General features: G+C 43.9%; 1 pseudogene across 1 annotated transcript in view; it reads left to right on the top strand.

Annotated features, from left to right (window-relative positions):
- The window catches only part of LOC309550473, a 64,491-nt pseudogene extending 58,841 nt beyond the window's left edge, over window positions 1-5,650 (top strand). Inside the window, exon 3 of the transcript in view lies at window positions 5,643-5,650. The product of the transcript in view is annotated as an uncharacterized misc_RNA (transcript). The remainder of the gene's footprint in view (window positions 1-5,642) is intronic.
- The last annotated feature ends 20,706 nt before the right edge of the window (window positions 5,651-26,356 follow it).

The raw sequence follows: 26,356 nt of genomic DNA, 5'->3' as shown, positions 1-26,356 counted from the left end.
CTGGGACTTCATAGGCAGTCCAATGCACTCAATCCAAGGATGGTCTCGGGTTCCACCGGGAGGTGATCGCATGCCATATATATCGGGCCGCATGTCAGGGTTCACATCTCTGTAATTATAAAAAACAATAATATGGGTACAATTACAATACTATTAATTGTGTAGCCCTGCACAACAGAGTATGCGATCTGTATTGATGTATATATGCCAAGAAGCCACCCGCATAGGAACTCGACTCTTAGCGGGGGTTTCAATCGTGGCTAAATGATATTTCTCTAGCGCTCATCGACAGACGTAGTCCTCGGTGATACACCACCTTCGGGTTATGTTACCTCCGCAGGAGCAGGACTAGACAGGAAATTAAAAAGCTCTGGCCACACCCTAGGGGCAGTCCCAGAGGGTATATCCTCTCTCTCTCTGCCTCAGCAAATCAGTTATTTTCTGTCTAGTTAGGAGTAAGGACCTAGATACCTTGCTGGGATCTTAGGTCCTGGCAAGAATTTTTTTCTAAAAGGATTTTTAGACAGCTTTTTTTCTCCAGTGTTCCTGTGAGATCTTCAAGCAAGAAAGCTGAACTGGGCGACGGGCTGGATGTTGAGATCCGGTGGTCACCCCAGTTCAGCCTACGAGCGCGTGCAGGCCATAGCTCCGCGCTGGGTCGGCCGCGACAAAGTCCCATTAAAAGGACTGAACCCGCGAGTTAAACGTCTCGCTGAAACGCCAAGGACCATGAGTCACGGCGTCCGTATCGGTCGACAGCCCTCCCGCCCCGGTGGAGAGGGGTACTGTCAGGAGTTGGTGCCCGCCTGGTTCCGGTATGGTGAGTAGTATGTTCCCCCTTTTTCCCTGACGGGTTTTGTGGTGAACGCGGGCCCCTCTCTGTATGGTAAGAAAGAGTTCTTTCTATCCTATAACATGTCACAAATCCTCCTACTTTGAGTGTGATTTTATGTGTGCAAAAAGCCAGGAGGCTTGGTTTGGGAGCTAACAATCTATTGTATACATGTTTTAAAGATGTAATCTGTGGCATTCTGGGAATCTTATGGGTTAAGTATAAGCTACCTACCAGTCAGAAGCCACGGACATGTAGACTGCCTTCCAAATCAGATCTCCAGCTATTAGCAGGCCTCCCGAACGGCCATGCGGTCCGCCAGGGCCGGTACCGCCAACCACGCCATATCCCCATGCAGAGAGAGTGTTGTGTGTCCTGCAGCACACCGCTAGTCAGCACAGGCCGCCGCCATTTTTTTTGCTGGATCGCACGAGCCGCCATTTTGGTGTAGCCTCGTGTCTCCAGCATGGGGGCGGCCATGTTTGAGGTGATCCTACACCTCGTGGAGCTTGGGGGAGGCGCCGGAAGGCGTGCAGAGGGGCGGAGCCGCCTCCCTTCTTCCTGGGCAGCCAGCCAAAAGACTTCCTGTTTGTCAAGACAGCGCTGTAAGCTGTTGCAGTTTAACTCTGAGCATCAAGTGGTGAGCCTGGGGGTCTATCTCTCTCTCTCTCGATCGATAGGGATCCCTAGCAGGTAACACTAAGGGGCTTTTTGTGGCGCTGGGGGTCAGAAAAAAAAAAAAAAAAAAGTTTTTTTCTTTTGAATTATATTATCCAGGAAGTAACTGGAGTTATCATGGACCCTGCCACACATATTCCCCCACCTGTTTCCCTCGAGGGGGCCTCGGGACCCGCCGGTGCACAGAGTATAGAGTCATTTACAGCAATTTTGGAGTCTATGGTGGCTCGGGTGGAGGCGGCCTGTCAGGGACGGGGGTCAAGGAAGCGACCCCCGCCTACCCCTATACCATCTGACACCTCTGACTCAGATTCAGAGATGGTCACGGCAGTTGCAGATTCCTCTGCAAGGGCTGTTATCCCAGGTAAAGCCCCCTCAGACAGTGAGGAGGACGCTTCTTCTCCTGCTATAATTCAGGAAGAAGCATTGGTGGACGCACTAGTTGTGGCAGTGCAAGAAACCTTAAAACTTGAGGCTTTACCGGCAGAGGCAACTGAAACAGAGAGGCCTTTCGGTACTAATAAGCCCATCAAGATGGCGAAGGCTTTTCCGGTACCTAAATGTTTTGGTAATCAGATTAAAGGAGAATGGGAGCATTCTAAAACGTACCTTTACTATTTCCAAGCGTATTGCTAGACGCTATCCGTTTGAGGAATCCATCATTAAGAAATGGACGGTACCACCAGTCGTGGATCCGCCTATTTCCAGGCTGAATAAAGCCACGGTTATTCCAGTGGAGGACACTTCGTCCTTTAAGGATCCGGTGGATCGAAAGATAGAAGCAGAGTCCCGCACTATCTTTTCTCTGATAGGGTCAGCATTTAGACCAGTAATTGTTATTGGTCTAGTTTCCCAGACACTTACGGAATGGGCGAAAATGGTACGCCAAGATCTTAGGGGAAAAGATATTCCCCAGGAGACATCTGATTTGATGGAACAGATCATACAAGGGCTACGGTTTATCTGTGACGCAGCCTTGGACACAACTCCCTTATTAGGGCATGCATCTAAGTTAGCAGTGATCCTCAGACGTGTGCTGTGGTTAAAATGCTGGTCAGCTGACCTAGGTTCCAAAAAGACCTTGACCAATCTCCCCTTTCAGGGGAATCGTCTATTTGGGGCCAACCTAGATGAAATCATTAAGGATGCCACTGGGGGCAAGAGCACTTTCTTGCCACAGGCTGCAAAAGCTAAGGGACCTCGCAACAAGCGAGGACCTTTCTTTACCGCCCATAAAGGGCGCCCGGCTGGTACTAGCGGGAAAGGCAAGACTCCTCCAGGAGGATTCAAGAAGGGCTGGTCGGACAAGCAGAGGACCAACCCAGCCAAACCCGAAGCAAAGGCGTACACAGCCTGAAGGTGCGCCCCCACCCGGTTTCAGGGTGGGGGGACGTTTTCACCGGTATTCAGGACATCAGATCGAGCATCAACCACTACTACCGGTGCGATTCTTCCCTTCCAACATTTAAGTACCACAGGAAGCGGTAGTTACCGTTCCATGAATAGATCTTTTCCTTTACCCTTTCCTAAGATTAGTCCCGATACCTCACAGGAATCGGATCTGGTTGACCAGATAGGCCAAGTAGCCTCTAGTCGGGTGACTTCGGTCCCTGAGGTTCAACCAGAAAAGATCACCCTTCCTGATAACTATCAGGTATCTGATAAATGTGTGGAAACAGAAAACGACCAGACTTTCTCGGATGGTCGGGGCCAGATAGCTCTAGGGACGCCTGGTTCAGATCCAATCAGCGCCAGTGGTCCTAGAAATTCTAGGCTGGCCTCCTCAAGCCGGCCTGGCCGACTTGGACATGCTAGTCGCAGACGTTCCGTGGGAACTTCGTCTCAGGGAGTGTCTGTGGTCTCAAGGACCAAGTTACCTTCGTGCTTTACAGTCGCTGGTTTTAATGGCCTGGCCATTGAGACCCAAGTACTGAAGGACAGAGGGTTGTCTACTTCAGTCATTCCTACCCTTATTAAAGCAAGGAAAGCGACTTCCAGCAAAGTCTATTATCACACATGGAAGACTTATATTGCGTGGTGCGAATCTTTAGGATTTCCTCCACGTACCTATTCGGTGTCTCGAATATTGGCCTTTTTGCAACAAGGGGTTGAGCAGAAGCTAGCCTTGAGCACCATCAAGGGTCAAGTTTCAGCATTAGCAATCTTCTTTCAGAAGCCGTTAGCTACCAAATCCTTGGTGCGGAATTTCATCCAGGGGGTGCGGCACCTGGCTCCTCCAGTCCGCGCGCCCTTACCGCCCTGGGATCTTAATTTGGTTTTGTCGGTTCTACAGAAACCTCCCTTTGAAAACATCAGGGAGATTCCCTTGCTTACTTTATCCCAGAAGGTGGCCTTCTTGGTGGCTATTACTTCTGCTCGCAGGGTGTCAGAACTGGCTGCATTATCATGCCAGTCCCCATACCTAGTGATTCATAGGGATAAGGTAGTACTTCATCCTAAGCCATCTTTTCTTCCTAAGGTGGTTTCAGATTTTCATCTGAATGAGGATATTGTACTACCTTCCTTGTGTCCTCAGCCCAAGCATCATCGGGAACATGCGTTGCATTCCTTAGATGTGGTTCGGGCAATCTGGGTATACCTGAAAGCTACGGAATCATTCCGTAAGACGGATTCACTTTTTGTGATCACGGATGGCCCCAGAAAGGGTTTGCCTGCATCTGCCGCGACCATTGCCAAATGGATTAGACAAACGGTGGTACAGGCTTATTCTATTAAGGGTCAGAGTCCTCCGTTCCCTGTTAGGGCGCACTCCACTCGAGCGCTCAGTACTTCCTGGGCCTTTCGCCATCAGGCGTCAGTGGTCCAGGTATGTAAGGCGGCCACCTGGTCGTCGGTACATACCTTTACTAAATTCTATAAAATTGATGTGACGGCATCGGCGGATGCCTCATTTGGCCGCAAGGTTTTGCAGGCCGCAATTTGAGGAGACCGGTGGTCTACCTCGAGGGTTTTTTTCTGTTTGAAAATTTTTTTGTTGAGTCTCATCATTAAGGATGAGCATTGTAAATTTCTAGTTGGCACCGGTTGGGCCTTCTAGATTGGGATTTGATTTCCATTTTCCCACCCCTCAGTTGTGATACTGCTCTGGGACGTCCCGAAGGTGGTGTATCACCGAGGACTACGTCTGTCGATGAGCGCTAGAGAAAAATGGATTTTTGTAAAATCTTACCGTAAAATCCTTTTCTCTTAGCTCATCGACAGACGTAGTCCCCGCCCCTCTGTTTTGGAGTTGGGTTGGGTTAAATTCTCTAAGCACTGCTTTTTCACATAACTGATTTGCTGAGGCAGAGAGAGAGAGGATATACCCTCTGGGACTGCCCCTAGGGTGTGGCCAGAGCTTTTTAATTTCCTGTCTAGTCCTGCTCCTGCGGAGGTAACATAACCCGAAGGTGGTGTATCACCGAGGACTACGTCTGTCGATGAGCTAAGAGAAAAGGATTTTACGGTAAGATTTTACAAAAATCCATTTATCCCTAAATTACAACTGTGTATAGAGATAGGGAAAGGAAGTGCACAAGAACATAAGGGGAGAATAGGGTATCACCAGATGAGTAAAGAAAAAAAGCAATGGCAGACAGGAGGATAAAGGAAGTAAAAACCATACAGAAAAGGAAAGGAAAAGAAGCAAGGGGAGAAGCCCCTACCAGGATCCAACAATCGGATATAACATCAAAACACTCCTATACCCATAATATATAACTACAAGAATGCTTTGAAGGTATGCATCTCGTTGAGTCCGGGAGGATCGAGAGCATTCAATCTCTCGATCCAAAGAGTCTCGGCTTGTAAAATCCGTCTATCCCAATCCCCACCCCGTGGGTCGGGGGGTATTACCTCAAGGACTTGGAATGACACCACCATATTATAATATCTGGTGATACCCTATTCTCCCCTTATGTTCTTGTGCACTTCCTTTCCCTATCTCTATATACAGTTGTAATTTAGGGATATATCATTTAGCCACGATTGAAACCCCCGCTAAGAGTCGAGTTCCTATGCGGGTGGCTTCTTGGCATATATACATCAATACAGATCGCATTCTCTGTTGTGCAGGGCTACACAATTAATAGTATTGTAATTGTACCCATATTATTGTTTTTTATAATTACAGAGATGTGAACCCTGACATGCGGCCCAATATATGGCATGCGATCACCTCCCGGTGGAACCCGAGACCATCCTTGGATTGAGTGCATTGGACTGCCTATGAAGTCCCAGAGGCGGGTATGCGATGTACAGAGGCTCGTGTTGACTTACTAGCCACACGCCCCTTTGTTCACACGGACGAATCTTCCACCACTAACGCCGCTTCCATTCCACAGCGGATGCTGTGTTCCGGCGTTATCGGGTTGCTACGCAACCCCTGTTAGGTGGAGCCGCCTGTGGTATTCACAGCTGCGCATTGCGTCCATCGACGCACATGCGCAGTTGTACATCGGACCCCGTGACGTCAGTACGGCGCGTGTCGCCCTCTACTGACGATGGGGTTGACGACACACACTTAAGCAGCGGCAGGGCACTGTTATGGTGCAGACGATGGAGGCTGGACACGCGGACTAGGAGAGGTAATGGCGTCTACCACGCTGTACTTGTATGGCTTTGGGACCCAGCACAGGGTGTCACTTACTACGGACCCCTGTCTTTACCCATCTTGTATATGTCTGACTCTTTGGGTAACCATGTGGGTTCGGGCTTTCTGTTACTGAGGAACATTGGCATGGTTGTGTCAAGCACCTCCTTTATATATTTTTTATATTTTATATCAACTATACATATACCTCCACAGATATCCAGGGGATCATTTGGAGACCCGAATACAACGGGACAATTCCCTTATAGATATCCTATCGCTCCCTATGTACGCAACACCGCCATATCCATCGTCTGACCAGTGTGCTACCTGCTAGCCTTTATTTTGGTAGGTATCAAGACATTATATACTGTTACTATTTTCATCAACCATCATAGAGTTCTTTTGTTACCCATGACAATAATATATGGCTAATGATAACTATCTAATGGGTGGACATATGTCTATCTTAAGCACTATATCTGGTTTATGTATGAAATACTTACTAGTATCCATTGGCACTTATTGCATTGATTCACTAGTATAGAATATACTCTCTACCATTCTAGGCAAAGCTGCCTTCTACATGTGGTCGTCCATGCCCGCCTGGGGGACATTAGTTGGCACCCAGCACGTGTATCTTGGATGCTTGTGATACATCAGTCTCATCACCTGGGAATATCGCATGAGCTCCGGCCTGCATGTCAGTGTAAATACATTTTCCTGTTATTTATGTAAGTAATCGTGGTAACTATGATCGAATATATGACGTGCAAGTGTCAGAAGGTTGAGGGGCCACGGCCCAATGCTCCATTCTTGACACATACCGATATTCGCAACAACTCAATCATATGATATTAAAGTACGAACTGTATAACTATGATGCTAATGTTTGTTTTCTCCTGTCACCTCTTTAGTTGGTCACTGTTAATTCCTTATACCCCTGAGGAAGCGGTTCACACCGCGAAACATGTCGGGTAGTGGAAGTCGGATACACTAGAGGTTTGCATATCGGCTAGGGTTGCCCAGGCCGGCAGCAACCTCTTGGGGAGTCCACCCACTCAAATAAGGCTGTGACTACATGTTGATACTGTGATGTTCGCCATCATGGCACATTTTTATATTGTATTTTATGATTTTCTGTCTGTCATTATGTCTGTTTGATATATGATCATACATCCCACTGTTGGGATTATTTATATACAATAAAGCTATATTTTTAAGAAAATAATAGATCACACAATTTCTTGTGTCATATTGGTTATGTTAAAACGGTACCTTTAAAATCCCAACCTATGCCCCAACATTCGATACTTCTGTGTACTCAATTAGGGATGTGGTACCTCACGACAAAATTCACTATTCTAATGAGCTAATTTTGTTGTTCACCCATACCATGAGTGAGAGACCAGAAACAGATGTGTGATGCCCAGGAAGTGGCAACGCAGCACAAAGAAAGCAACACCTATGTGCTTGGAAGAAATGATTACCATGGTCCGAATACTGGAAAGAAAAGACTATGATGGCAAATATGCACACTATCCAAAGCCGAACACAAGAAAGGACCAAATCATGGATAAAGTTGTCAGTGCCATCTATGCTAAACACGGTGTGCAAAGATCCGAGGACCAGCTTCGTAAACGGTGGTCTGATTTAAAGCTCAGGGAGGTTGATCAGCTCTGCAAAATCCACAAAATTATCAAGAAAGGTACATTAATTAATACATAAATTATCAGTGAATAAACATGAAAATGCTTATTTTTCCTATTTTGTTTTGGCTTATATCTTTTAAAAACATATGAGGACCAGTTATTAAAATGCAAACGCTAAACTACTACCTACAGTGGTGATCGAAAGTTTGGGAACCTGTAAAATATAGAATATATCTAATAATATTCTAATCTCTTTAGGCGTTTCGATTTGATTAGCATTGATAGCCAGACTGATTCAAAAACAAAGTGTGATTTTATTTAAACACACTTGGCATCAACAATACAATGTAAAAGGTATGACAGTTCAGTTCAGTGTAGGTAAAAATATGAAGAATAAAAACAATAATTCATGGAAAAATGTGTTAAGTTTGAAGTCATGGCTGTATAGCCATGTGTGTTCCTCTGTGTCCTTCCGTGTAAAATGTCTAGTTAGAAGCAGGAAATGACGTTGCTAGGTTTCAGAGAGCAAAACACCTGCTTAGGTTGTCAAAAAGTCTATGAATAGATTTGTGTGGAGAAAAAGTAATGTGTGGTCTTCCTTGGTCTGTGTGTGTGAGAGTCCTGTGTAAATCTCAATCTCATGGCAATTTATCTTACATGTATACGTCATGAACTTCCAATACTCCAAGCCTTGTATGGCATCATCCATAATTTCTGCTAACTTCAGTTGTTCTATACAAGAAGAGGTACTAAGCTCATAGAGTCATATGTGGATCTTTGATTGACAAGCCCACATGTAACACCCTATTCCTGTAACGTCTAATGTGGCTGATGTCATGTTAAACCATATAACCATCATTTATCTTACACAAAAGTAACACACATATAACCAACTTATACGACTTGTATAACATTAAGTAAATACATACAAATACGATTAATTATGACTGGGATTACACTAATCCTAACTAACATTATTTAAACTAATATATGTCATTCCTACTATTACACATGGATCCTATTCTTGTCTTCCATGACATACTATCCCGGCAGATACCTTATATGTCATCTTCCAACTAGCTACATTCTCCAGAATTATCTGACATTTTACTGTCTCAGCTCAGATGAAGAACTCCATTGTTAATCACTGGATCAAGGTCATTCACACATAATAATACTATGATTAATCATAAAATCACATATATTTTGCAAGCTTGCTGTAAATATAATATAATTCCAATAAGTGCCGAATTATGAATTTGGAATAAATATTTAACAGAACCCCAGGTAAAAATTTGTATTAATGTGCATAAAGAAGCCAAGGAAAGATGGAAAAATCTCCAAAAGGCATCAAATTACAGATTAGACATTTTTATAATATGTCAACAAAAGCTAGATTTTATTTCCATCATTTACACTTTCAAAATAACAGAAAACAAAAAAATGGAGTCTGCAAAAGTTTGGGCACCCTGCAGAGTTAATATCTTGTACTGCCCCAATTGGCAAGTATCACAGCTTGTGAACGCTTTTTGTAGCCAGCCAAGAGTCTTTCAATTCTTGTTTGAGGTATCTTTGCCCATTCTTCCTTACAAAAGCCTTCCAGTTCTTTGAGATTTCTGTCACGCACTGCTCTTTTAAGGTCTATCCATAGATTTTCAATTATGTTGAGGTGAGGTCAGGAGATTGTGAAGGCCATGGCAAAACCTTCAGTTTACGCCTCTTGATGTAATCCCCTGTGGATTTCGAGGTGTGTTTAGGATCATTATCCATTTGTAGAAGCCATCCTCTCTTTAACGTCAGCTTTTTCACAGATGGCATCAAGTTACCATCATTGAATCCATTGAATCCATTGAATCCATTTTTCCTTCTACTCGTGAGATGTTCCCTGTGCCACTGGCTGCAATACAACCCCAAAGCATAATTAATACACCCTCATGCTTAACAGTTGGTCAGAGGTTCTTTTCATTAAATTCTGTGCCCCTTCTTCTCCAAACGTACCTTTGCTCATTCCGGCCAAAAAGTTCAATTTTAACCTCATCGGTCCACAGAACTTGTTTCCAAAATGCATCAGGCTTGTCTATATGTTCATTTGCAAAGTTCAAACGCTGATTTTTGAGGTGAGGACGTAGAAGAGGTTTTCTTCTGACTCTTCCATGAAGACCATATTTGTACAAGTATCTCTTTACAGTGAACCACAACTCCAGTGTCTGCCAGATCTTTCTGGAGGGATTGTGCAGTCAAACGTGGGTTTTGAATTGTTTTTCTCACAATCCTGCAAGCTGCTCTGTCTGATATTTTTCTTGGTCTTCCAGATCTTGCTTTAACTTCCACTGTTCCTGATGACTGCCATTTCTTAATTACATTCCGAACAGAGGATATTGACATCTGAAAACGCTTTGCTATCTTCTTATACCCTTCTCCAGCTTTGTGAGCGTCAACTATTTTCAGTTTTCTAGACAACTGCTTAGAAGATCCCATGGTGCTGATTGTTGGGGCAAGGTCAGATGAGTCTGGACATTTAAAACTTTTGAGATTGACATCACCTGGTCTTCCCAGACAATGATTGAGAACAATCAATGACACTGGCAGGTCTCAGCCTTGCAAAGGGGGAAGTGCATGCTATAAATTCTGCAGGGTGCCCAAACCATTTTTTTGTTTTCTGTAATTTTGAAAGTGTCAGTGATGGAAATAAAATCCAGCTTTTGTTGACATATTATAATAATGTCTAATCTGTAATTTGATGCCCTTTGGAGATTTTTCCATCTTTCCTTGGCTTTTTTATGCACATTAATACAAATTTTTACCTGGGGTGCCCAAACTTTCGATCACCACTGTATATCCAATATGTTATTTTATGGTTTATGGTATTTTATTCCTTCAGTTTATAATATTTTATTCCTTCTTATTTTAGAAAAAAAGATAGACAAAATGGTTGTTTCAGAAGCTATTGAAGAACACTCTGACAAAATGACAACACAGTTGAACCTGCAGAAGATGTTCGTCAGCCAATAGACCAAGAAACAGTGTTTTCCTTTGGGGAAGAGTGTACTACAGCTGACCATTCCAAATGTCTAGATAGAGCTGAGGAGGCATTGGCGACTGAGATTTCCAGCAGCACAGGAATTTGAATCAAACATATTAGGCATACACATGTTTCAATCCTTCACAAGCCTAAATACAGTATATACATATGCAGTTATTTATTTATTTTACAGTGCATAATGAGGAAACCTATATAAATGGCTTTACTGCCCAAAAAATGGTTGGAGACATACTGGTGTGCTGCAAAAATCTTGAAAACATGAAAGCGCTCTTGGCATCAATACAACAAAGTTTGCTTAACCTGGTTGATACTTTAACCACTTTACCACCGGAGGATTTTGCTGTCTTACGTCCAGACCACTGACAATTGTGCGGTCATGCAATGTGGTACCCAAACGAAATTTACGTCCTTTTTTTCACACAAACAGAGCTTTCTTTTATGGTATTTGATCACCTCTGCGCTTTTTATTTTTTGCGATATTAATAAAAAAAGAGCGAAAATTTTGCAAAAAAATGACATTTTCAACTTTGTCTTTTAAAAAATATCCAATATACTCAATTTATGTCATTTTTTTGGCCAAAATATATTTAGCTACATGTCTTTGACAAAAAAAATTCAATGAGCGTATTTTTATTGGTTTGCGCAAAAGTTATAGCGTCTACAAACTATGGTGTAAATACTGAAATTTTACGCAGCTTTAATTTCTGACTGCCTATCTCATTTCATGAAGTGCTAAAATGGCAGGGCGTACAAGACCCCCCCAAATTACCACTTTTTGGAAAGTAGACATCCTAAGGAATGTTCTGAGAGGCATGTTGAGCTCATTGAATATTTAATTTTTTTGTCACAGGTGTTTGAAAAATGACTAAAAAAAAAAATTTTTTTTAACACAAAGTTGTCACTAAAAGATAAATTTCTCACACATGCCATGGGTATATGTGGAATGACACCCCAAAATACATTCTGCCGCTTCTCCTGAGTATGGAGATACCCCATGTGTGAGACTTTTTGGGAGCCTAGCTGTGTACGGGACCCCGAAAATCAATCTCCATCTTTAGGTTTTCTAATGGCGTAAATTTCTGATTTTACTCCTCACTACCCATTACAGTTTCGGAGGCCCTGAAATTTCAAGATAGCACAAAAACCCCCCAAATGACCACATTTTGCAAAGTAGACACCCCAAGCTATTTGCTGAGAGGCATGGTGAGTCCATGGAATATTTTATATTTTGCCACAAGTTCCGGGAAATATATTATTATTATTTTTTTTTTTGTTTTTTTACACAAAGTTGTCACTAAATGATATATTGCTCACACATGCCATGGGTATATGTGAAATGACACCCCAAAATACATTCTGCTGCTTCTCCTGAGTACAGGGATACCACATGTGTGAGACTTTTTTGCAGTCTAGCCGAGTTCAGGCCCCCGAAAATCAATCACCACTTTCAGGCTTTCCAAGGGCGTAAATTGTTGATTTCACTCCTGACTACCTATCACAGTTTCGGAGGCCATGAAATGCCAAGACAGCACACTCCCCCCCCCCCCCCCCCAAAAAATGACCCCTTTTCGGAAAGTAGACACCCTAAGCTATTTGCAGAGAGGCATGTTAAGTGTTTTGCAGATCTCACTTTTTGTCACAAAGTTTTGGAAATTGAAAAAAGAGGAAAAAAATGCATTTTCCTGTTTTTTCTTAATTTTCCAAAAAAATGAGAGATGCAAAATACTCACCATGCCTCTCAGCAAATAGATTGGAGTGTCTACTTTGCAAAATGGGGTCATTTGGGGGGGTTTTGTGCCATCTTGGCATTTCATGGCCTTCAAAAGTGTGATAGGTAGTAAGGAGTGAGATCAACAATTTACGCCCTTAGAAAGCCAGAAGGTGTGGATTGGTTTTCCAGGTCCTGTACGCAGCTAGACTGCCAAAAAGTCTCACACATGGGGTATCCCTGTACTCAGGAGAAGCAGCAGAATGTATTTTGGGGTGTCATTTCACATATACCCATGGCATGCGTGAGCAATATATTATTTAGTGACAACTTTGTGTAAAAAACAAACAAAAAAAAAACAAATTGTCATTTTCCTGAAACTTAGGGCAAAATATAAAATACTCCATGGACTCAATATGCCTCTCAGCAAATAGCTTTGGGTGTCTACTTTCCAAAAAGGGGTCATTTGGGGGGTGTTTGAACAGTCCTGGCATTTTATGCTCAATTTTAGCAACACATCACCCACTCTTCTAACCACTTCAAAACCAAGCCTTTTCTGTGAGTTTTTGTTTACATGAAAAAATATTTTTTTTTCACAAGAAAATTACTTTGAACCCCCAAACATTATATATTTTTTTAAAGCAGAGGCCCTACAGAACAAAATGGTGGATGTTGCAATTTTTTTTGTCACACGGTATTTGCGCACACATTTTCCAAACGCAATTTTTGCGTAAAAAAAACACTTTTTTTATATTTAATGCAGAAATACACTATATAATTCCAAATTGTTTGGTAAAATTTAAAAGATGATCTTATGCCGAGTTCATAGACACCTAACATAACATGCTTTAAAAATTTGCGCACGCATAAGACAAATACTATTACTTCACCCTGGGGTCCCCTCAAACATATTTTTCAATAATCCTGACTTTCCCCCGGGGAATGATATCAAGGCGTTCAAATGGTGGACGGACAAGGGTCTCTACAGAATCGGTCATTTCTTTGACGCAAAGGGTCCTTTTTCATACTCACATTGCCGGAATGTGCTGAAAATGCCACCTGCAGAAGGATTTCGTTTTTCTCAGATCTCACATTTCCTGGCTAGGGTCAGATGTGGGTCCAGGGATCCCCTATCGGTCACTCCTTATGAAAGTTGGTGCTCCAGGATACGGGATGTCAAGGGGGGTATTTCACTCATATATGCATCCCTGATAGACACAGATAGCAAGACTTCATATATGTTGAAATGGGAGCAGGACTTAAATTTTGCCTGGGACCCAGCGGTATGGCACACTTGTAATGTGAGAGCCACACGCGGGATCCACATTGTGGGTCTCATGGAAGCCAATATAAAAGTCCTTATGCGATGGTATATGGTCCCTGCTCGCCTGGCTGAGATGTTTGCCAACTCCCCCCCCGGTGGGTTTCAGGGGATGCGGCCTTTTGGGTACCCACATTCATGTTTTCTGGGAATGCCCTAGACTACGTAACTTCTGGAATAAAATTTTTTGCACAGTGCTTCGAGTCACGGGGTTCCAAATAGCACATTCCCCAACCTATGCCCTCCTTTGCCAGCGTATTCCTCAAGTCCCTAAGAATACACAGACCCTGATCTCCTTTATTTTTCTAGGGGCTAAACTTACAATAGCTAAACAATGGAAACAACCCACAGTCTCTTTCCTTTCCGCGAAACGCAAAATCTCCTGGATCATGACCCAGGAGAGGATGTTTAGCATTCTGGAAGATTCCAAAGCAAAGTTTGAAGCGATATGGGAACCCTGGGCGACCTACGTCCATATTACGCTCTGAACTGGGTCTTCGGGGACGAACTATCTGGCAGTGGGTGGATACTTCTTTCCTTGGTAGGCTCGGACCATGGGATCATCTTCCCTATTGACCCCTCCCCTTCCTTCCTCCGCTTTCTTACTCTCCCACCCTCCCCTACTCTTTGTTTTCCTTCCTTCTCTTCTGGTTCTCTCTTCTATGACTTTCTTTTTCCTTTTCTCTGTCGACACAGTTTGTAAGGTCTAGTTATCGACAACTCAACTCTACTTTTTTGGTAGTTATGGTACGCCAATGGTTCCATTGCGGATTGAACAAGTTTTTCGTTACCTCCCTCCCTAAAGGAACGCTAGGGGATGATGTCCTTTCTGCTTTTTCTAAGCCTCCTCCTGCCACTTCTCTGTGGGGCACAGTGTGTTCCCTTTAGGGGTGCCCCTGGTGAACTGGCCCTTACCCCTGTTTGGATATCACCCCTACTGCCACCTTTTGCCTCTATAAGTATTATTGCTACCAACGCATTCCTCCGTTGAGCCTTTCCGCAGCCTTATTTGGTAGATATTTGGGGCTACTGTAACTTTGTTTTCCTTGTTATAATGAGAGTTGATCCATTTGTAACCTTGCAGTTTGATGATTGTGTGCGTGTAAGTTATGTATTGTTATCTTTCTTGCAAACTCAATAAAAACTATTGAAACATAAAAATTTGCGCACGCCGCGGCAACAAACTACGTACGGTTTTAAAAGCCTTTAAAAGTCTTTACAGGTTACCACTTTAGACTTACAGAGGAGGTCTACCACAAGAATTACTTCCCTCGACCTGGCGTTCGCGGCGATACCTTACATGCATGCTGCAATTGCGGTTTACATATGACGCTAGACCAACGCTTGTGTGCGCATTTGCGCGCAAGCACGGGGGGACAGGGGGGCTTGATTTTTTTTTTTAATTTGCTTTCTTATGTTATTTTGACACCTTTTCTTTCATTTTTTTTTCTTTAATCATTTTTATTGTTATCGCGGTGAATTTAAATTTCCCCTATGATAGCAATCTGTAGTGACAGGTACTCTTTTTTTAAAAAAATTGGGGTCTTTTAGACTCTAGATCTTTCCTCTGACCTTAACGCATCTGACCATACCAAAATTGGTGTGATAAAATACTTTCCCAATTTCCCAATGGCGCTGTTTATTTCTGGCGAAACAGAAGTCATGAAATGCTCGTAGCTTCCGGTATCTTAGGCCATAGAGATGATTGGAGCCATTCTCCTCTCCAATCAGCTCTATGGTTAGATAATTGAACCACCGGCTGCACTCTCGGGTTAACCGGTGGGACAGGAGAGCCCGAGAAAAACCGTGGAAGGCAGCGGAAGGCGGCAGGAGGGGGGGGGAGTCCCCTCCCACTGCATGTAAAAGCAGTCTAGCGGCCAATTATGCGCTAGGATTGCTTTTACATGTAAGCTGACCGCTGGCTGTAAAAAAACAATACCAAGATGATGCCTAAATCTGCAGGCATCATCCTGGTATAACCACTCAAATCCAGCAACGTACCAGTACATTGCTGGTCCTTGTTTGGCATATAGGTTTTTTTTTTTTTCATGCAGCCTGTGGGCTGAATGAAAAAAAAGAGAACCTATCAGAAATCAGCACAGGAATAATGCGTAGTATTACTCATCATTAACCGCCCAAACAACCACCCACTGAATTTAATGATGGGTATACACGACACTATCCACGTATACCAAAATAGGATTTTAACTGCAGTGCTGAAATCAGAAAATCACCACAGCTGCTATCAGCAAAGGTATCCATATATGCTGAGCGCAAACACTGTTTGTGTCAGAATATATAAAATCAATGCGTGGTAGCCGACGAGTACCTGCAAGAGAAACAGGTCACAAAAGAATGAAAAACAAACAAAGGACATTAAAAGTACAGTAGGAAGTGTAGAAGAACATAAAAAATTACTGAGACGACAACTATTTTTAGCTTTTATGTATTTTTTTTTTTTTTTTCTTCAAACGTCGAGTTCCAGGTTCCAGGTTCGGGTCTCTCAAAATGACGATAGCCATCGAACATCTTTTGAGACCCTGTGTAAATGTGCCCTAAACTGTGCCGTGCTGTACCCTACGCTAATAATCCAGTAGTGTGTAGTAGCGACGGAAACAGTCACCGTGGCAAAGACCAAGTTGGTCAGGACAGTCGGGACAATAATTCCGGGTGTCACGCCTAAATCCGTGCTTGCTGGGTACGGGTACTCGGGAGGAATTCCGGAAATACAGTGATCAGTAGTTATCTGATATACTGTATATATTAGTGCACTGTGTGATAGGGAGTGAAGGGGTTAACTGCGGGAGATCAAGGGGTTAAACCTTTATAGGGGATAGATGGCGGGTGGCCTAAACCTATTCGGGCCTAGCGCAAGCGCAAATTAGGGTCACAAGTGACACTAAATACAGTGATCAGTATTTACCTATATACTGTATTTAGTGCACAGAGTAATAGGGTGTAAAGGGGTTAACTGTGGGTGATCAAGGGGTTAAAACTTTATTAGGGGATAGGTGGCGGGTGCCCTAACCCTATTTGGGCCTAGCGCAAGCGCAAACTACGCTCACAAGTGACACTTATACAGTGATCAGTAAAATATCTGTATACCACTGTATATAGTGTTCACTGTGAGGGGTTTGGGGGTGATCAGAGGTGATCAAGGGGTTAAATGTGCCTATGTGAGGTGTGTCAGTGTAGTGCTTAGTGGAACTCACGTTTTTGATGTCTCTCTGTCTTCTCCTGGAACCGAAAGGACTCCAGGAGGGACAGTGACATCACTTCCCCTGCCTGTGTTTACATTACACAGACAGGGGACAGATTGCCATTGGTTGGGACCGATCGCCAGACACTGACCAAAAATCATTGGTCAGTATCTGGTGACTGTTCGGTTCCCAAACGAATCCGATCGGATTCGGCTCCCGCGGCGCGCGGGAGCGCGCTCTGGGAGCCGTGAACCCGCCCTACGTAGGTCTATGTCGCTGGACGGGATCGTGGCAAAGTGCCGCAGTAACCTCCATGTGAGCGGAGGTAAAGTGGTTAAACAAAAAAATTTGAACTTTTTTTTGTTTTTTACGCTTAACGTTTTAAAAGATTGTATCGTTTTTATATAGTTTATTTTAAAAATGACCGATTATTCAAAAATATTGCACTTTACAAAATCATTGTCAACAAGTAACATAAATGACATACAGTATTTGTGATGTTCATGCTGATATAGGGTATTTGTTTTACAACTAATGTTCTAAATTGTTTTCTGATCCCCTCTCTTACTACTTTTTCTTTTCTTTTTTTTTTGGGGAGACACATACCTAAGTGTCATTAAAGTGCACATCTTTAAACTACAACTTTGACAAAAAAAATACCATGCAGTAGGGCTGTCAATGCACAACCTGTATTGGTAATGGATACCATTATAAATAGTATTTTTGCACAGGAACAGGGGAGATTTGTATACTCACCCAAATGCTAAAGGGAACATTGTTCCCCCCAAAATCCAATGATAAAAGTGGCCTTCTAATCCTAACATCCTGAGCAGGTCTAGGGCTTGATGGTCATTACAGCATTTGTGCAGCCCAACTGCATGGTAAAATATTTATTGCCCCTGACATTTCTTTCAGCTGTGATTTCAACTGCAGAATGCCTTAGCCCAGTCTCAGATCACAGTTTGGCATCATATGAGTAGACCTGAGCAGGTAGAACCTTTTTTTTTTAGTTTTAACCACTTCCCGTCCATCATATCACAAAGTACCTGCCGCAAAGTGGTTGCTTTATCCTGACTGGGCATCATATGATGTCCAGCAGGATAGACTGCTCTGTGCGCCCCCGCTCTGACACACCGCATCTCCGATCCCAGTAAAGAGCCTACGATGTGACCAGCTGTGTCCAATCACAGCTGGTCACATAGTAAATAGGAAGTGCCGTTGAACGGCTTTCCTCACTTCACGCCTGACAGGCACGAGTAGATGAGAGCTGATCAGTGGCTCTCCTGATTGGAGGGGGGGGGGGGGTCTGTGCTGGTAATCAGAGCATTGATTACCAGTGCAGAACCTTGGGGATGCCACTAGAGCCATCAAGGATTGCCCACCCATGCCACCAGGGATGCCAATCAGTGCTCAGGGAGCCTGTCAGTGCCCTCCTCATCAGTGCCTCCCATCATTGCCATCTATCAGTGCCGCCCACCAGTGCCCATCAGTTCTGCATATCAGTGCCACATATCAGTGCCCATCAGCAGGGGTGGACTGGGCCGGGGGGCAGAGAAGCAATTGCCCTCCAGGCTGCTCTGATGCCTCGTAAAAAGGCCACTTGCTCCGCACCGCTTCCACCCCTGCAGACAGGCATGCCACCCGCCAGCCATCGCTACATTGTGTTATACTTGCAGAGCGGAGAAGTGCGAGTATGTCACTGCTCTGCTGCAGCTCTGCAAGTATAACACAATGCAACGGCGGCTGGCGGGTGTCATGCCTGTCTGCAGGGGTGGAAGCTGTGCGGAGCAAGTGGCCTCTTTGACTGGTGAGTCAATCTCCACCTGACAGGTGCTTCCTAGTCCCGGCCGAACGTGATGTCATCCAGAGGCCAGGAGGCGGGAAGAGAGGACAGAGGAGATTGCTTCTGCTAAGATCTGCGAGGAGACAGTGAAGCCCTGTGCAAGTGAGGGTAATACACCTTACCTAAGGTACTGTTGTGTCAGTGTCTTAGCTGTGTGAACTGGCTGAAGTGATTAATTTCTTCGGGGGGAGGGGTTAATTTACAATGCTGTTTGTAAAATGCAGCATGGAGGGGGTTAATGTACTGCCACTGGCCACTGATGCATTAGTGACCAGTGGCAGTTAAGTAACCCCTTTGTGCTGCATCAGTTGCAGTGGCATCATCAGTGTTAATTAACCCCTTTGTGCTGCATTAGTGACAGTGGCACCAGTGTCAGTGTTAATTAACCCCTGTATTGTGCAGCATGAAATGGTTTATATACACTGACACTGGTACCACTAATGCAGCACAAAGGGGTTAATGACTGCCACTAGTCAATAATACATCAGTGTCCAGTGGTGTATTTTATTTTTGTGCTGCCCTAGGCAAGACTTAAATTGGGCACCCCCCCATCTAAATTTGTCTCACCCCAGCCACAGTATACTGTTCTTGTCTCAGGGTCTGATGAGGAAGCCACAGCTGTTCACAGTGAATGGCTGTGGCTTCCTTATCAGACCCTGGGACATGAGGGCAGAGGATGGGGTTCAGTGGGACATAGGACGGGGTCAGCAGGGCAGAGAAAGTGGCGGCAATGGTAAGCACTGATCAGGAGCAATGATTAAGCTGGATTGATATGCAGCACTAGTAGGCAGCACTGATGGGCACTGATAGGCGGCACTGATCAAGCTGCACTGATAAGGCTGAGCTTGTATGCACTGGTGAGGCTGCATTGATGGGCAATGATCAGGCTGCATTGATGAGCACTGATGAGGCTGCACTGATGGACACTGGTGGTGCTGCGTTGATGGAGACTGATGAGGCTGCATTGATGGGAACTGATGAGGCTGCACTGGTGGACACTGATGAGGCTGAGCTGATGGACACTGGTGAGGCTGCATTGATGGGCACTGATCAGATTGCATTGATGGGCACTGATCTGACTGCATTGATGGGCACTGGTGAGGCTGCATTGATGGGCATTGATCAGGTTGCAATGATGGGCGCTGGTGCAGCTGCACTGATGGACACTGGTGAGGCTGCATTGATGGGCACTGACCCGACTGCATTGATGGGCACTGGTGAGGCTGCATTAATGGGCACTGGTGAGGCTGCATTGATGGGCACCGGTGAGGCTGCATTTATGGGCACTGGAGAGGTTGAATTGATGGACACTTGTTAGGCTGAATTGATGGGCACTGGTCAGGCTGAATTGATGGGCACTGGTCAGGTTGCATTGATGGGCACTGGTCAGGTTGCATTGATGGGCACTGGTCAGGTTGCATTGATGGGCACTTGTCAGGCTGCATTGATGGGCACTGGTCAGGCTGCACTGATGGGCACTGGTCAGGCTGCATTGATGCATTATTTTTGTTAAACCTCCTTTGTTGCTATTAACATTAAATTATGTTACCACATTGTATCATATTTGTCTTGCTTCATAACATCAATATCCGTGGGCATAGATGGTGAGCTGATTCGGTGGTTCAATCGGCCACTTGACTGGATTTGCCCCCCAGGCCCAAGGTTGCCAGCCCTCCCCTGCCCATCAGTGCTGCATATCAGTGCCCCCTATCAGTGCTGCATATTAGTGCCTCCTCATAAGTACCTGTCAGTGCAGGAAAAAACGTATCTATTTACAAAATGTTTTAACATAAACAAAAAACTTTTTTTTCAAACTTTTCGGTCTATTTATTTGTTTACCACAAAAGAAAAAAACTTGCGGTAATTAAATACCACCAAAAGAAAGCTCTATTTATGGGAAAAAATAACATAGATTTGGTTTAGGTACAGTGTTGCTTGCCCGCGCAATTGTCATTCAAAATGCAACAGCGCTAAAAGCTGAAAATTGGCCTGGGCAGGAAGGGGGTGAAAGTGCCCTGTGTTGAAGTGGTTAATATTATTACATGTGAGGGGAATTCAAGAGGGGATTCAATATAATGTGTCCGTCAGATATTATATTACACAATTACGTTCAAACAAATCTGCTATACAATTATGCACATACTGTTCATTCTCTATCATGCCTGTAAACTTTACCATGCGTGTTGCATAATCTTGCTTAGTGGGCACATGATGTCATCCATGATCATAGCGGTTTAAAAAAAGGATGCCTTTATTTTAAATCACTAAGCAATATAGGCCTTGTTGTATTACTTAGTGGATAGCCACAAATGTCTGTTCATCATTTGATGTCATAACCATTTGTACTACCATTATTTTGCTTAATGTGCTCAACATGCAGCCTTGTTACTTAATGGGACTAGAGACAAAAACATTTGCACTTTGATTTATTTGAAAAAAAAAAAAAAAGAAATTCCAAATTTTGCTTGTCTTTACTTTTTAAGCTCAATTTTTACATGACTGTAGTTAATGGCAAACCCAAATGTACAATGTGTCCTGCTAGCTGAATGTGTATTTGAGCTTGTGTTGATGAAAGATCGTTGCATTAATTTGTTTACTTCCGGGTTAAAGTTTTCTTGTACATGCGCATGAAAAATCGTACGATTTTTCACATGCGATAAAGCCACTAACCTTCCAAATTTCAATCATTCAAGAAAAATATTTCAAAATTGTCAAACGATTTTTCGAGGCTGAAAACTTGAAAGAGATTTTCGTTCGTCATCCACTAACTATCAGAAAATTGGCCAAACGTTAAAAACAATAGAATTTTGCCCGATTTTTCATATAGTGTATGGCCAGTCTCCTCTTCTTAATAGAGAATAAATTCAGCTCCTTTAATCTTTCCTCATAGCTGACCTCCTCCATGCCTCTTATCAGTTTGGTTGCCCTTCTCTGCACTTTCTCCAGTTCCCTGATTATCCTTTTTGAGAACTGGTGCCCAAAACTGAACTGCGTATTCCAAATGAGGTCTTACTAATGATTTGTACAGGGGCAAAATTATATCTCTCTCTCTGGAGTCCATGCCTCTGTTAATACAAGAAAGGACTTTGCTTGCTTTGGAAACCACAGCTTGGCATTGCATGCTATTATTAAGCTTAGGATCTAACAGAACTTCCAGATCCTTCTCCGCTATGGTTTTCCCCCAGTTCTACTCCCCTTAGTATGTATGATGCATGCATATTCTTAGTGCCCAAGTGCATAACTTTACATTTATCAACATTAAACCTCATTTGCCACAGTTTCCCAAGGGAACAGTGCATTGAGGTCAGCTTGTAAATTAGAGACATCCTGTAAGGAAGTTATTCCACTGCAAAGACTGAAATGGTACTTTTAATCCCAGACCCTATATAATTTATAAAAATATTAAAAAGTAAGGATCCCAACACTGAACCTTGGGGTACACCACTGATAACCTTAGACCATTCAGAGTAAGAATCATTAACCACTACTCTCTGAATTCTATCTCTTAGCCAATTTTCTATCCACATAGGTTTTATTTTTAGCCTTTTAAACTTAATGCCCATAGGAATATACTTTGCAGTGAGTTTGTACAGTCTTTTTTGAAAAATGCCTGATTGATGTGGGGTTGATACGGGAGCTCTCCACCGACATCTTACTGGGGAACGACCTAGGCCAGTTGCCCTCAGCGTTCCTGCCAGTCCAGATCCCAGGCCCACATCACAGAGACCTACTGGCCTTCTGAGGTCCAGACACTTTAATGTTTGTATTGGGAGCAGTATTGAGCCAGGTTGGAGAAGATGGCAGAGAACAACCCGTAACCTACTTGAGCAGAAAGCTTCTGCCCAGGGAAAAGAAGCTTCAGCCCTACTTGTATGGACAACAGAATGGCAATGCTGACGGGTTATCGCGACAAACTGAACTGGAAAAATGATCGGTGAGTACTCCCCGGACATCCCCAAGCCGATCCGTTATGGATCAGACTGTGTATGCCGGCTTGTGGTTAAGGGGGAGCAGTGTAGCAGAATGGACACTAAGAGTGTGGTTTGTGTTGGAAGAGTGAGGGAGCAGTGTCCCTCAGGAGATGGGTGGGGGTTTGTTATTGTTAAATACCTGCATTCTATTCTATTGTTCCTGTCTGGCTAGAGTAGGTTATTATGGGATGTTCAGTTTTGTGTGAGGGATGGCTCGAAGAGGGAGGGGTTTTCCTAGATTGTAGATCCCTTGTGTTTTTCAATAAACAAACTTAGTCTAGTTTGACTCCCAGAACTGCGTGTTGTCCAGTTACTGGGGGGGAATTTGCCATGGATATTGTAGCACTTCCTCAGCTTCAAGGATTATACAGTGGAGATACCTAGGCTGGGTATTGGAGCTCCGTTACACTGACCATGTGTCAGATGAGAGCGATGGGGAAGCCTCACTGGCAGAATCAGGGCCAGTATATGAACCTGTAGACAGCAGTGGCTCCCTGACAGAAAGCTCAGACGAAGGAGGGGTCCCTGCTAAGGTCAGGCGTACCAGACCCCATTCTGGAGTTGCTGAGGTGCAGATATTGCAGGGTGCTCGTATGCAGCAGAGTGTTGGTACTAGTGCCGCTAAAACTTCTGGTGAATTGGCAAGCACCAGTGGCCTAGTACATCCTGGTCCTAGACATACCAGCACCGCAGTAACACTTGGTGATGTGGGACCATGTGGCGAGTCCCATAAGTGCAGTTGAAGCTGGTGCGGTGGCTAGCACAAGTAGTGGCCCGCAGCCACCGAGAATTCGAAAACAGGCCCGTAGAGCCCATAGTACCCTCCCTGATGTGCTGGCATATCCTAATTGGCAGCCCCCGGATTCTACAGCGCCCGTACTTCCCCCATTCACTGCCCAACCCGGAGTTCAGGTGGAAACAGCCAATTTTAATTCCCTTGAATTTTACGAGCTGTTTTTCACGGAAGATCTTTACAGATCTATTGTGGACCAAAGCAATTTATATGCTGGTCAATTCATCGCCGCCAATCCAAATTCGCCCCTTGCCAGAGAGTTCGGGTGGAAACCTATAACGGTTTCCGAGTTTAAAACTTTTCTGGGCCTTTCCCTTAACATGGGCATAACTAAAAGGAGTGAACTGCGGTCATATTGGTCCACTGACCCAGTCCTCCATATGCGTGTGTTATCTGCATGCATGACCAGGATGAGATACGAGCAAATTCTGCGGTTCATGCACTTCAGTGACAATGAACTCTGTCGTCCTCGGGGAGACTATGGATATGACCGGCTCCACAAAATTCGTCCCCTCGTAAACCACTTTAATCAGCAGTTTGTAGCCTTGTTTACCCCTCAAACAAGTTGTCTGCATTGATGAGTCCCTGATTAAGTTTTCTGGCTGCCTTGCTTTCAAGCAGTTTCTCCCCAGCAAGCGTGCCAGATACGCGGTCAAGCTGTATAAGCTGTGTGACAGGGCCACAGGCCATACAGTTCGTTTTCGTGTTTACGAGGGTAAAGATAGCACTGTAGAACCCCCTAACTGCCCAGACTACATAGGGAGCAGCGACAAGATTGTGTGGGACTTGGTGTCACCCTTATTCGGAAAGGGGTACCATTTGTACATGGACAATTTTTATTCAAGTGTGCCACTTTTTAGTCACCTGCTCGAATTACAAATTGGCGCATGTTTCCCCCAATGGCTTGTAGATTTTCGTCTTAGTGGGGGGGCGAGAGCCTGCTTGAAAACTGACAAATTGCTTGCAGTTTGTCATGTACACCCATCATTAGAAAGTGGGTTGGATGTTTTGGGCGGCTAATGGTTATACTACACATTTTCTGGCGGGTATTTCTTCATCCACATCGATCGATGTGGATGAAGGAATCTGTTGGGTTCTCTTTTTTTTGTTCAGCTCACAGGTTTCATGAAAAAAAAAAAAAACCTACAATATATGGCCAACAAGGACCAGCAATGTACTGGTACGTTTCTGGAATTTGAGTGGTTATACCAGGATGATGCTTGCAGATTTAGGCATCATCTTGGTATCGTTTTTTACAGCCAGCAGTTGGCTTAAATGTAAAAGTGATCCTAGTGGATAATTGGCCACTAGACTGCTTTTAGAAACAGTGGGAGGGGACTCCCCCAAACCGCCTTCCGCGGTTTTTCTTGGGCTCTCCTGTCCCACCGGGTAACCAGAGAGTGCAGCCGGTGGTTCAGTTATCTAGCTATAGAGCTGATTGGAGACGAGAATGGCTCCAATCATCTCTATGGCCTAAGATACCGGAAGCTACTAGCATTTCATGACTTTGGTTTCGCCAGAAATAAACAGCGCCATTGGGAAATTGGGAAAGCATCTTATCACACCAATCTTGGTGTGGTCAGATGCTTTATGGTCAGAGGAGAGATCTAGAGTCTAAAAGACCCCAATTTTTTAAAAAAAGAGTACCTGTCACTACAGATTGCTATCATAGGGGATATTTTAATTCACTGTAATAACAATAAAAATGATTAAAAAAAATGAAAGGGAAGGTGTCAAAATAACATAAAAAAGCAAAATAAATAATAAGAAAAAAAACATTTCAAGCACACCTGTCCCCCACAAAGGTGCATGCAAGCGTCGATCTTGTGTCATCTGTAAACAGCAATTGCAGCATGCATGTGAGGTATCGCCGCGAACGCCAGGTCGAGTGCAGTAATTCATGCAGTAGAGACCTCCTCTATAAGTCCGAAGTGGTAACCCGTAAAGACTTTTAAAGGCTTTTAAAAATGTACGTATTTTTTTGCCGCTGCACAGGCGTGTGCAATTTTAAAGCATACTGAAAAACTAAGTACCTGCGCTGCTTAAACCGAAACCATAAACATAAATATCAGTTGTGTTAATAAATAAATAACATCATAAAGTGCTCGTGCGAATAACTGTGTATATAAATATAGTGTTACACTAAATATAACAGCATAAATATTATAAATAAACTCATATGTGTGACATATCATATATCAAAAGTAATTATAAATATAAAGTTCATAACAATAAATATCTTCCAAACTGAATAAAGTGCAAGTCTCTTGTGCTACTATAAGTGCTCCGTGCTCAAGGTATATGGATAAAGTGCCGGTGCTCAGTCCTTGTGAGTTAGTGCTCCCCTCTCGGTCCCACACTCACCAGAAGCAGAGAGTAATATCGCCTTAAAAACTGGTTGTATAAGGTAACCGCCTCTTATGGATCACCAACAGATATAAGCTGTAGATCTCCTGTGCCTTTATATCCAGGTAAATATCCAGGTGATGCTCCCCAGTATCATGAAAAGAAAAGGGCCATCATCGTGCAGTATGTTCTAAAAGGTTTATTTTCCACGCAATAAAAAGATACACTTACAAAACATAAAGAATCAATCCGCCTTTAGCAAACCCACGGGACGCCAAACGAATGGCCGTGCGTTCCACCCGTGTAACCGGAAGCCGGAAGCCGGAAGAGGTTGCAGCCGGAAATGACGTACTACGTGTTCGGACGGCTTGACGCGTT

The sequence above is a fragment of the Pelophylax lessonae genome, assembly GCF_965119305.1.
Source record: "Pelophylax lessonae genome assembly, chromosome: 3".
Taxonomy (NCBI): Eukaryota; Metazoa; Chordata; class Amphibia; order Anura; family Ranidae; genus Pelophylax; species Pelophylax lessonae.
Note: the sequence above shows the minus strand (reverse complement) of the source record. Positions and strands in the feature narration are given on the sequence as shown.